The sequence below is a fragment of the Epinephelus fuscoguttatus genome, linkage group LG7 (assembly GCF_011397635.1).
Source record: "Epinephelus fuscoguttatus linkage group LG7, E.fuscoguttatus.final_Chr_v1".
NCBI classification, from domain to species: Eukaryota; Metazoa; Chordata; class Actinopteri; order Perciformes; family Serranidae; genus Epinephelus; species Epinephelus fuscoguttatus.
The window spans coordinates 46,745,640-46,758,788 of NC_064758.1; the positions used below are offsets into that span (position 1 = coordinate 46,745,640).

The 13,149-nt window shown below is 47.7% G+C and overlaps 1 protein-coding gene and 1 long non-coding RNA gene across 2 annotated transcripts in view; one reads left to right on the forward strand and one right to left on the reverse strand.

Moving 5' to 3' along the window:
* sulf2b (sulfatase 2b) overlaps positions 1 to 13,149 on the forward strand; it is a 99,076-nt gene that overhangs the window by 7,100 nt on the left and 78,827 nt on the right.
* Positions 8,982 to 9,854, reverse strand: LOC125892449 (uncharacterized). Its single transcript, XR_007449746.1, has 3 exons — positions 9,517 to 9,854; positions 9,319 to 9,406; positions 8,982 to 9,076 (listed from the first exon to the last, which is right to left on the reverse strand). It is a non-coding gene; the product is annotated as an uncharacterized LOC125892449 (long non-coding RNA).

The window sequence follows — 13,149 nt, forward strand, 5'->3', positions numbered from 1 at the left end:
GAGGAGCAGAGAAGGAGGGAGAGGTTTTAGTTTTAATGAATCTGAATTCTTTATAGAGCAGATTTAAACAGCAGCAGAGGAGACGAACCAACTGCAGCCTGGAGCAAGTTATTTTACTACATCCTCTGCTGCTGTATATCAGAGGATTAATGGAGACAGGAAGTCGCTGCTTATTTAACAGGAACTTAATGTTAAATCCATATTTTTGATGAGGCACTTTTTTCCTCAGGAAATCTGATCATTTTGTCCAAATAATAGATCAGTGAAAAATCTGTGACGTTATCTTTAAGTCCACCAACTGTCAGACTACAAGAAAAAGTCACATTCAGTTTATTTTAATATGAAGAGACACGGAAAGACGGAGAGCAAAGAACTCATCCTCACTCTTTGCTCTCTGTGAGCTGGTAGTTAACCATCTTTCTTTATGTTCATGTTTGTATCAAATCTACATAACTCCTGATCACTCTGTCGTGGTCCTCTGCTGAGCTAAGCTAAGCTAAGCTAAGCTAAGCTAAGCTAGCTGCGCAAAAAGGTCCAAACCACCACTAGTAGGCCACGTCTGACTGTTGTCTGTCAGAGACAAAGGCAGTGATGGCTGCACCATCAGGACCCGAGTTTTCCTCCACAGTTGAAGATTATTTAACATTTATAAAGATGCTATAATACATATATATAATACAAATCACGCTGTGGCGTCACAAACGTTAAATAAATAAATGAGCTATAATCAAAGAAACATGAGGACAGTCATCACGTTTTACTTTTTTTTCTTGCTAAATATTATTTGGCTCAAGGACGTCTTGTGAAAACGCCCTCTTTCAACATATACGTATCCTGACAATTCACGATTGGGCGTATTATAAGTGACCCCACCCACCTGTATAATTAACTCCACCTGTGCTGACTGTGAAATCAACAGAACAGGCCTACGAGCTAACTAAGGGGTCTTGCCCTAAACGTCTATGTGGCGTCTGTGTAACTTAAAAACACAGTTGCAGCAAACGATCACGAGATTATTATACTTAGCTCACATTACGTACATTTATCGTACACTTTGGCAAGCTGACGTTAACTTTCTTTTACAGTTCGAGACAACAGACTTGTTTTTAATGTTAAACAAATAAAACTTAATTCACTCTCAGTCCTCACACTTATTTATTGTCCATCATCTGAAATTAAAATGCAGCCCTTGGTTGATTCGGCAGGTGGTGCTGTGGCATGAAACTAAGGTCCTAGAACCGCAGCCTTGAAACTGCAGCTGTGCCCGACTCAGCTGTTTGAGACCAACAAACAACAAAACCGGTTGATTTTTTCCTGAGACGTCGTTGAGTTCATCAAACGGAATATTTAAGCCAAAGCATCTTTTCCAAACCATAACCTGGTGTTTTTGTGCGTCAACACAACCAGTTTCACCACAGTGTTGTCGAAAGCTACAGTTTTCTGACTCTTAACCAAGTACTTATTTAGCTTTAACATTTCAACCATAACAAACTGTTTCAGTAACTTTAATGACTGTAACATGTTTTGTTGTTTGGTTCGAAGGACTTTTCAGGGGTCAGAGCTTCAGAGACCAGTTCATGTCACAGTGTTGTAAGAATGAACTTCCCTGCACAGGTCAGTCCACTGACTGCAGCCTTTCTACTGACATGAATTAATTTGATCTTAAAGATTATTATTATTAAGTTTTCACAAATATTCAGCTGATGTTTTATTTATTTGATGTTAGAGCCTGAACACCACGGCGGGAGGATGCAAGGAATTCTTCTTTCTCCTCTGAATAGATCGTATTTTTTAAAGATGCTCAAACACTCATGAATGTTTGTACACACACCTGAACAGGTGAAAAATGTTTTATTCTAAGGATTTCACATGTGAAGAAATGACTCTGTAGCGCCCCCTACCAAAAAGTAGCCTCCACAGTACATCACAACCTTGTTGTACAACAATTGGTAAGCACATGTAACAACGTATGACATATAAAAACAGTCCATTAGAGCCACATGCTAACCCCAACAGGAAGTCAGCCATTTTGAATTTACTGTGCAAGTTGTTGTTGTTTTCTTTTTTACATTTTTGGCCAGATGCAGGAGCCGTACTTCCCACAGATCAACAGATTTCATTATCCAATCAGAATTTCTCATGCTTGACAAGAGTCCCAGCCTCATGACATCGGGGCGCTGACATGGAGCTTTAGTCACAGCGCCACCTACTGGCAACAGAAAATGACATGTTGTGTCTTGTATGTAGACGTCTCCTCTTGTCGTGACCTCATATGTGCTACGGCCATATTTTGATTTTGGTAATATTTGAATTAACACTGCAGCCTTGATCCATGACATCACACAAACAGACAGACAGAACATGTTTAGTGTCTGAGGGTCATGTGGTGGGTGAAGTGTGACGACTGATGACAATAAACCCCTCTGAGCGCTCGTTAAAGGATTCTTATGGTTTATCTTCTCATCGAATCACTGCGTTGTTCTCCTCACATTTACTCTGAACATTGATGACTGGATACTGACATCACGTCACACATCACACATCACACGTCACACGTCACATGTGAGAGTAGAAACAGAAATGGCCGTCTCCATCATGTTTCCCTGCAGCTGAGCTGAAGTCCACCTCACTGTGATGAGCTTTCTGTCTGTGTCTCTGCAGAGTTTGTAATCCTCGTTCTGTTCATCTCTCCGTCTGCCGTCTCTTCCATACTCGCTGCTTCTCCTCTCCACACGGTTTCCTGTGTAAATTATAGATTCTGATGAATGTCCTTTTCAACTTCACCACAGAAACACGCCAGAGTTCACGTCCTTTCTGGATTCTGGGTGAAATCTGATCATCAGTGTTCTGTCCCGTCAGTGTGTGTGTGTGTGTGTGTGTGTGTGTGTGGCGTCTTTGGCCTTTGTAAGTTGTGAGAATGTTTTTAATCGACTCCCATGGTGAATCAGCGTGTGGTTATTTCCCCGCAGCGTGTATCGGTGAGTGTTCAGAGCTGCTGAATAAAACAGCAGCCGTCAGACATGATCTCATGATGCCCCACCGGACGGACGCAAACACACACAAAGAGCCAGGAAGAGAGTTGAACTCTGCAGCGCTGTCTCCAGGAGAGCTGCTGCTGAGGTCACTGTCTGTGTGTCTGTCTGTGTGTCTGTGTCTGTCTGTGTGTCTGTGTGTCTGTCTGTGTGTCTGCCTGTCTGTGTGTCTGTGTCTGTCTGTGTGTGTGTCTGTGTGTCTGTGTGTGTGTCTGTCTGTCTGTGTGTCTGTGTGTGTGTCTGTGTGTCTGTCTGTGTGTCTGTGTGTGTGTCTGTCTGTCTGTGTGTCTGTGTGTCTGTCTGTGTGTCTGTCTGTGTGTGTGTCTGTCTGTGTGTCTGCCTGTGTGTGTGTCTGTCTGTGTGTCTGCCTGTCTGTGTGTCTGTGTGTGTGTCTGTGTGTCTGTGTGTCTGTGTGTGTGTCTGTGTCTGTGTCTGTCTGTGTGTGTCTGTGTGTCTGTCTGTGTGTCTGTCTGTGTGTCTGTGTGTGTGTCTGTCTGTGTGTCTGTGTGTGTGTCTGTGTGTCTGTCTGTGTGTCTGTGTGTGTCTGTCTGTGTGTGTCTGTGTGTGTGTGTCTGTGTGTGTCTGTGTGTGTGTCTGTGTGTCTGTCTGTGTGTCTGTGTGTGTCTGTGTGTGTGTCTGTCTGTGTGTCTGTGTGTGTGTCTGTCTGTGTGTGTCTGTGTGTCTGTCTGTGTGTCTGTCTGTGTGTCTGTGTGTGTGTCTGCCTGTCTGTGTGTCTGTCTGTGTGTCTGTCTGTGTGTCTGTCTGTCTGTCTGTGTGTCTGTCTGTCTGTGAAGTGGGTTTCAGGACACAGATGATTTTCCCGTCCTGTGGGGAAACCTGTTGGTGGTCCAGATAGCGGTTGCCACGGTCACCGGAGACTGACACCATCCCAAAATACTCCACCTACTTTCACAGAGCAGGAACACACCTGATACTGTCGTGACGACCTGTAGAGTTCGTCTCCTACAGCTGGACAGATTTTAGATTTTAACCTCAATGATGTTTGAGATTTCACTTTGAGACAGTCCCGTCTCATACAGTGTCCCTCGGGATGAAGACAGTCCCGTCTCATACAGTGTCCCTCGGGATGAAGACAGTCCCGTCTCATACAGTGTCCCTCGGGATGAAGACAGTCCAGACTGAAACAGTGTCCCTCGGGATGAAGACAGTCCCGTCTCATACAGTGTCCCTCGGGATGAAGACAGTCCAGACTGAAACAGTGTCCCTCGGGATGAAGACAGTCCCGTCTCATACAGTGTCCCTCGGGATGAAGACAGTCCCGTCTCAAACAGTGTCCCTCGGGATGAAGACAGTCCCGTCTCATACAGTGTCCCTCGGGATGAAGACAGTCCCGTCTCATACAGTGTCCCTCGGGATGAAGACAGTCCCGTCTCAAACAGTGTCCCTCGGGATGAAGACAGTCCCGTCTCAAACAGTGTCCCTCGGGATGAAGACAGTCCCGTCTCATACAGTGTCCCTCGGGATGAAGACAGTCCCGTCTCATACAGTGTCCCTCAGGATGAAGACAGTCCTGTCTCATACAGTGTCCCTCGGGATGAAGACAGTCCCATCTCAAACAGTGTCCCTCAGGATGAAGACAGTCCTGTCTCATACAGTGTCCCTCAGGATGAAGACAGTCCAGACTGAAACAGTGTCCCTCAGGATGAAGACAGTCCTGTCTCAAACAGTGTCCCTCGGGATGAAGACAGTCCCGTCTCAAACAGTGTCCCTCAGGATAAAGACAGTCCCGTCTCAAACAGTGTCCCTCGGGATAAAGACAGTCCCGTCTCAAACAGTGTCCCTCAGGATAAAGACAGTCCCGTCTCATACAGTGTCCCTCGGGATGAAGACAGTCCCGTCTCATACAGTGTCCCTCAGGATGAAGACAGTCCCGTCTCAAACAGTCATGATTAGTTTTGTCTGTTTGTGTGTTTTGTGTCCTGTTGCTGAGCTTTGATTCTTCAGACTCTCCTAACGTTGCTTGTGTCCATGTGATGATTGTCACCTCTTCCAGAGTGTGTGACTGTGACATGACGTGATCATCGGCATCATCGACTGCTGTGAAGTGCAGCACACGTCTGTCTGTGGTGCTCCGTTTCTTTCATTCAGAGATGGTTGGAAACTTTTTACATGAACAGCGTCAGTGGACACGTTGCCCTCAACATACAAACCATTTTCTCTCTTCCGTGTTGTCTTGTTTTAGACGATGGAGGAAGATGATGTGAGTGGTGCGTTCAGAAACACTCATTGTGAGTGTGGGAGCGCACTCTGACACAAACTGGAGCGTTGATAAATTGGGAGCGCTGTCTGAATGTAGCGTTGGGTTATCCAGAGCAGCGCACTCTCAGAGTGGCAGAGCGCACTCTGGACACTCTGTCTGTGGAGACGGAGCAGCAGAGCGCCGAGCGGAGTGAATGTGTGATTAACTTAACCGTTGGTTCATTCATGTAGAAATATAACGCTGCGTTTCTTCCACCAACAGGGCTCTCATTTTAGTGTAGAGCGTCAGACTGAATTTACCAACGCACCATGTCAGCTCACTCACTCTCCGGGACCGCCAGTGTTACTTGAATAAGTAAACACTGACCAATGGGACCAGACTGGCCGACCCGTATGCTCTCACTCAGTGGATGGATGATGTCACAGGAAGCCAATCTTACAAAGGAGGACCACACTTGTTTGTTTTGCTATGGAAGCTAACGTTAGCTAATGTGCTAAAAAGTTAGCGTTGCAGAGAAATCCAGTATTCCTCTTAATCCCTCCCCAGTTTCTGATGAGGTGGACATGATAACCCTTAATACACATAACCTTATTCATCCCTACAACAGGAAATACTTTTTCCCTAACCTGATATGAAGTGTGCGCTGCACATGTGAGCATTTTTGATGATGGCCTCCGTCCAGTCCTTTGGTCTTATCACATTTAACCATAGTTGTCTTTGTTTTTGTTGACGGGCAGTGGCGGCTGGTTTTGAGCCATGACTCCTAAAGTGGCCTGTGACAGTTGAAAACATGAATCCAGCTGCAGATACTGTCGTCTGAGCAGCACTGAGCTGTGACAGAAACACAGACTGAAGTGAAGCTGTGCTGAGGACCATATCACAACCTATGGCAGCCTTAATGGGCCAAATTGCCTGTTTCACACTCCGTCAGTCTGCACTCTGTGAGGGCTGTGAAGACAGCGGGTCAGACTGCTCTTCCTCCTCGGAGGACAGAGAGTCTGAGGACGTAGGGTGCGGGAGAGGAAGGAAGCTTTTACAACATGTTCAGACTCTAAGGAAGCAGGAGGGAACAAGACAAGGAGAGGAGACAAGGGGAGGAGAGAATATGGGGAGGTGAGGAAGATGAAGAGAGGAGGAGGTGAGGAAGATGAAGAGAGGAGGAGGTGAGGAAGAGAAGAAACAGTGATGGTTGAGAAGCTTCTCCCTGAAGCATGAAATGAGAATTGGAGGATTTTTACTGTGAGAAACACACACACACACACACACATACACACACACGCACACACACACACACACACACACACACACACACACACGCACACACACACACACACACACCCAGCAGTCCTCAAATCGCATGAGAAACTCAGTTTCCTGTTCTCTGTGTGGAGTCAAACTGATTCAAGATCAAATTCAGATTTTAGTTTGAAAAAGAAACTCTGACACGACAACGTTACGAGAACCAGAAACTTTCTGTGTTTCAACTGGCTGAGTGAAGATGTATCGTATGGTCCAAAGGTTTTATGTTAAAGAGGAAGTGGGACGGAGACAGACGCGTGTCGTCCTGATTGTGTCTTTATAAATACTGAACGTTATAACGGATGTTTTATAGTTCCAGTCAGGGCCGTCGCAACCAAACAGGCAAACTAGGCAATTGCCTAGGGCCCTGAGCTGGAAGGGGGCGCCCAGAGACGGCTGTTCCATATCAATGACAATATGATGGAACCCCTATAGACACTGCAACAACGACAACACGTTGGAATCCCCCCTAATGGGGCCCCCTACTAGCTGCTGCTTGCGAGTGGCTAAGTAGGGTGACCAGACGTCCCGCACTATGTGAGACTGTGCAGCATTTCTGTCTTTTTTCACGCGTCCCGCAAATTGAGACCATGTCCCACATGATTGGTTGCCACCCGCGCTACATTGTTGGAGTACCGTAGTACTACGGTGCCTCACGGTACCACTACTGTGGGATAAGTTCAAAGTCCAATCGCAAGAGGGTGAGTGTCCATGCACCGTCCAATAACGGCGCACGCTGGCCACCTGGCACTCAATATGCTGCTGCAGTGGTTTGTATCCAGTGACATGTCAGGTGTTAGCTGAGCTATTGAGTATCTTTGAGCAGTGAAAGTTACTATTTATTTGTTTTTACTTGTAGGTTAGATTTGTTTATATATGCTACAGTGATTTGTTTTCCACAGAGCTCTACGGTGCGAGCATTTTACTCGCATTTGCGACTAAAAATAGTTTTGCGCAAGCAAAACAAATCATTCAGGAGCACGCTGTGCGAGTACAGATTTCAAGCAGCAGCAGAATGAAAGGAATCCAGTTGTGGGTTGAACGGCGGTCACAGGTGCTGTATTCGTGTCAAATATGGCGCAAGATAAGGGCTTACCGGCGACAAAGAAGTCCGGCTCCAGGTCCAATAATTTCCTCTTTGTTGATTTCATGACTGCCCAGAAATACCTGAACAGCTGAGCCGTGGCGGCACACAGGTATGTGACGTGTCGGAGGAGGAATAAGCCGTACACATTTCTCTCTTTGTGGCAGGTAACAGCCCACAAACCTCAGCGCACTTTAGCCTCCAAGGTGCCTCTTGCCTGGGGCCCCCGGAGTGTCTTGAAACAGCCCTGGTTCCAGCTCAGCTCAGAGTCGATCTGATTACAGCCTACGTGACTTGTTTTAATACCTCTGTTCTTTGTGCTGTGAAACTGCAGCTCAGTCACCAGGAGGAAGAACTGCAACTGTATGTTTCTACAAACATGTCATCACATGTCAGCGTTTCTAAAGGGACGTATGTTAGTGGAGTTTGTCATCAGGAGGACACAGTGTGATGCTGAGCTGCAGGCTGCCGTTCAACACCAACAAACAACAGAAGATTATTTGTGTTTGTGGCGACCAAACTGGCCGAAACAGGAACTTTTCTCCGAGAATGACCACCACCTGACCACACGCTATCCACCACCTGACCACACGCTATCCACCACCTGACCACACGTTATCCACCACCTGACCACACGCTATCCACCACCTGACCACACGCTATCCACCACCTGACCACACGTTATCCACCACCTGACCACACGCTATCCACCACCTGACCACACGTTATCCACCACCTGACCACACGCTATCCACCACCTGACCACACGCTATCCACCACCTGACCACACGCTAACCACCACCTGACCACACGCTATCCACCACCTGACCACACGCTATCCACCACCTGACCACACGCTATCCACCACCTGACCACACGCTAACCACCACCTGACCACACGCTATCCACCACCTGACCACACGCTATCCACCACCTAACCACACGTTATCCACCACCTGACCACACGTTATCCACCACCTGACCACACGCTATCCACCACCTGACCACACGCTAACCACCACCTGACCACACGCTATCCACCACCTGACCACACGCTAACCACCACCTGACCACACGCTATCCACCACCTGACCACACGCTATCCACCACCTAACCACACGTTATCCACCACCTGACCACACGCTATCCACCACCTGACCACACGCTATCCACCACCTAACCACACGTTATCCACCACCTGACCACACGCTATCCACCACCTGACCACACGCTAACCACCACCTGACCACACGCTATCCACCACCTAACCACACGTTATCCACCACCTGACCACACGCTATCCACCACCTGACCACACGCTATCCACCACCTGACCACACGCTAACCACCACCTAACCACACGTTATCCACCACCTGACCACACGTTAACCACCACCTGACCACACGTTATCCACCACCTGACCACACGCTAACCACCACCTGACCACACGCTATCCACCACCTGACCACACGCTATCCACCACCTAACCACACGGTATCCACCACCTGACCACACGCTAACCACCACCTGACCACACGCTATCCACCACCTGACCACACGCTATCCACCACCTGACCACACGCTATCCACCACCTAACCACACGTTATCCACCACCTGACCACACGCTAACCACCACCTGACCACACGCTATCCACCACCTAACCACACGTTATCCACCACCTGACCACACGTTATCCACCACCTGACCACACGCTAACCACCACCTGACCACACGTTATCCACCACCTGACCACACGCTAACCACCACCTGACCACACGCTATCCACCACCTAACCACACGTTATCCACCACCTGACCACACGCTATCCACCACCTGACCACACGCTATCCACCACCTGACCACACGCTATCCACCACCTGACCACACGTTATCCACCACCTGACCACACGCTAACCACCACCTGACCACACGTTATCCACCACCTGACCACACGCTAACCACCACCTGACCACACCAATCACCTTTCACAGTGTTGTGATACACGGCTGGCAGCAGGACACCTACTGTGTCACATGTGGACGTGAAAGTCCACTGACAAAACATGTGACAAAGAACGTGTCGCAAATCATGTCGCTCTGCCACTGGACCTAAACGTCATGACACTCCTGTGATTGTTCAGGATGTTCACTGATGGCGTCTCAGTTTATAGTTGTTACGTGCATTGTGTCTTTTCAAAACAAACCTTTTCACAGGAAGTGTACAGTTTATGTTTGTTAGATGCAGACAGGCTTTTCAAAATAAACTTACAATGTAAGTGAAACATTTTGTTTTCTTACGTTATTTCCTGAGGTTTACAAAAACATCATGGTTTGGCTTAAAGTAACTGCTGCTCTTACTATAATGTCACGTCACGTCACGTCACGAGCGGAGCTAGCTGCTAACAGCCACCGCTGCAACTACCAAACTCCACAAATCCATTCAGCAGCTCCACCATCCACAGTCAGACAGACACAACTGATTATTTACTGCTGAATTACAGCTCACACCAACCCAAACATCCTGGTGCAGACTATTTACTGGAGTTTAACAGCCTTACGCTCATCAGACATCTGGAGACAGATGCTGATGTGGCCGTTCTCGGATTTCAACGTCCGACGTTTTCATCACGTCTCGTCACTGAAAATCAAACATAGATTTCATCTTAGTTTTTATTACCAGGATCTATTTTTAGCTCGTGATCGTCTTTTGTTTTGTATCCGTCAGAGACAAAATGAAGATTTTTCTAAAATCGGATGTGGAACAAAGAGTCAGAAATCAGGTTCAGGTTCAGGTCCTCGAGCTGCCTGAAGGCCTCTGCTGTGTGGTCTGATTATCATTGGCCAGCAACACACACACACACTGACACACACACTGAACAGACCATACAGACCACCAGCCCAGCTAATTGGAGATGTTGTATCACCTCCCTCGTGTCTCTTGCTCTTTCTGTTTCTTTCACATTCACACACACACACATTCACACACACACAGACACACACACACACACACACAGAAACCCAGTGGGAATTGGCAGCTCGGAGCGAATTGAGAGAGAAGGCAGAAAGTCATTACTTCTCTCACTAGATTGTGTGTGTGTGTGTGTGACAGAGGGAAGTCTGAAATTGAAGAGAGCGAGGAGAGGACACACACACTGAGAGGAGGCAGACCACCAGCCCGAACATGGAGTTCTTTTGATTACAGATGGTAAATGTGCCTTCACTCACCTCCTCCTCCTCCTCCTCCTTCATCGCACACCTCACCCAGGGATTTGAGGTGACACACAGAGGAACCCAGTGGCTGAATGTGGCAGCTGTGTGTGTGTGTGTGTGAGAAGGCAGAAAGTCATGTGTGTGTGTCACTAGATTGTGTGTGTGTGTGTGTGTGTGTGTGTGTGTGTGTGTCACAGTGTAGTGTGTGTGTGTGTGTGTGTGTGTGTGTGTGTGTGTGTCACAGTGTAGTGTGTGTGTGTGTGTGTGTGTGTGTGTGTGTGTGTGTGTGTGTGTCACAGTGTAGTGTGTGTGTTGATTACAGATGGTAAATGTGCCTTCACTCACCTCCTCCTCCTCCTCCTCCTCCTCCTCCTCTTCATCGCTCGCTCCTCTCACTCCCCGAGGATGAGGATGAGGCTACGGCTGAGGCTGAGGATGAGGCTGCGGCTGAGGATGAGGCTGTGGCTGTGACTGAGGATGAGACTGTGGCTGAGGCTGAGGCTGAGGATGATGCTGCGGCTGAGGATGATGCTGAGGCTGAGGATGATGCTGAGGATGAGGCTGTGGCTGAGGATGAGGCTGAGGATGAGGCTACGGCTGAGGCTGAGGATGAGGATGAGGCTACGGCTGAGGATGAGGCTGAGGATGAGGCTGTGGCTGAGGATGAGGATGAGGCTGAGGATGAGGCTACGGCTGAGGATGAGGCTGCGGCTGAGGATTGAGGATGAGGCTGTGGCTGTGACTGAGGATGAGGCTGAGGCTGAGGATGAGGTGGTTCTTAGGATGAAGATGATGCAGGTTTGAGGCTCTGATCAAATTGAATATCTGACATGTTGAAGTTTCTCCGTCTGCCTTGTGTGTCACAGGCTGCTAAAGGTCCTGATTCAAACTGAAGTCGATCATCTTAGATTAGCAACAACAAGCATGTCTGACAGTGAAATGATCAGCAGGAACTCATTCAGCGGCTCCTCTGGCAGCAGCACAGTGGTTCTGTCACAGTGATGATTCGAGGCAGAGCATAAAGGTCCAGGTGTAGAAAAAACAATTCAGTCATTAAGGATTTTGCTAAAAGAGAAGACGCACCTTGTGGTCAAGACGTTGTCGTGTCTGTGATCTGCTGAGGAGAAGACGTCTCACTCTGTCTCTGCCAGAGACATAGACGCACAGAGCGGAGCTTCTTCCCTCACAGATGATCTTTGGTTGAGTTACAGACTGACGACAGATGTCTAATTTATTTATCAGAAGAGGGGGTGGTTCCCTGCACCATGAATTAATTATTAGATTTTTAAAACTTACCCTTCATATACAGTACAGGCCAAAAGTTTGGACACACCTTCTCATTCAATGCATTTTCTTTATTTTCATGACTATTTACATTGTAGATTCTCACTGAAGGCATCAAAACTATGAATGAACACATGTGGAGTTATGTACTTAACAAAAAAGGTGAAATAACTGAAAACATGTTTTATATTCTAGTTTCTTCAAAATAGCCACCCTTTGCTCTGATTACTGCTTTGCACACTCTTGGCATTCTCTCCATGAGCTTCAAGAGGTAGTCACCTGAAATGGTTTTCCAACAGTCTTGAAGGAGTTCCCAGAGGTGTTTAGCACTTGTTGGCCCCTTTGCCTTCACTCTGCGGTCCAGCTCACCCCAAACCATCTCGACTGGGTTCAGGTCCGGTGACTGTGGAGGCCAGGTCATCTGCCGCAGCACTCCATCACTCTCCTTCTTGGTCAAATAGCCCTTACACAGCCTGGAGGTGTGTTTGGGGTCATTGTCCTGTTGAAAAATAAATGATCGTCCAACTAAACGCAAACCGGATGGGATGGCATGTCGCTGCAGGATGCTGTGGTAGCCATGCTGGTTCAGTGTGCCTTCAATTTTGAATAAATCCCCAACAGTGTCACCAGCAAAACACCCCACACCATCACACCTCCTCCATGCTTCACAGTGGGAACCAGGCATGTGGAATCCATCCGTTCACCTTTTCTGCGTCTCACAAAGACACGGCGGTTGGAACCAAAGATCTCAAATTTGGACTCATCAGACCAAAGCACAGATTTCCACTGGTCTAATGTCCATTCCTTGTGTTTCTTGGCCCAAACAAATCTCTTCTGCTTGTTGCCTCTCCTTAGCAGTGGTTTCCTAGCAGCTATTTGACCATGAAGGCCTGATTCGCGCAGTCTCCTCTTAACAGTTGTTCTAGAGATGGGTCTGCTGCTAGAACTCTGTGTGGCATTCATCTGGTCTCTGATCTGAGCTGCTGTTAACTTGCGATTTCTGAGGCTGGTGACTCG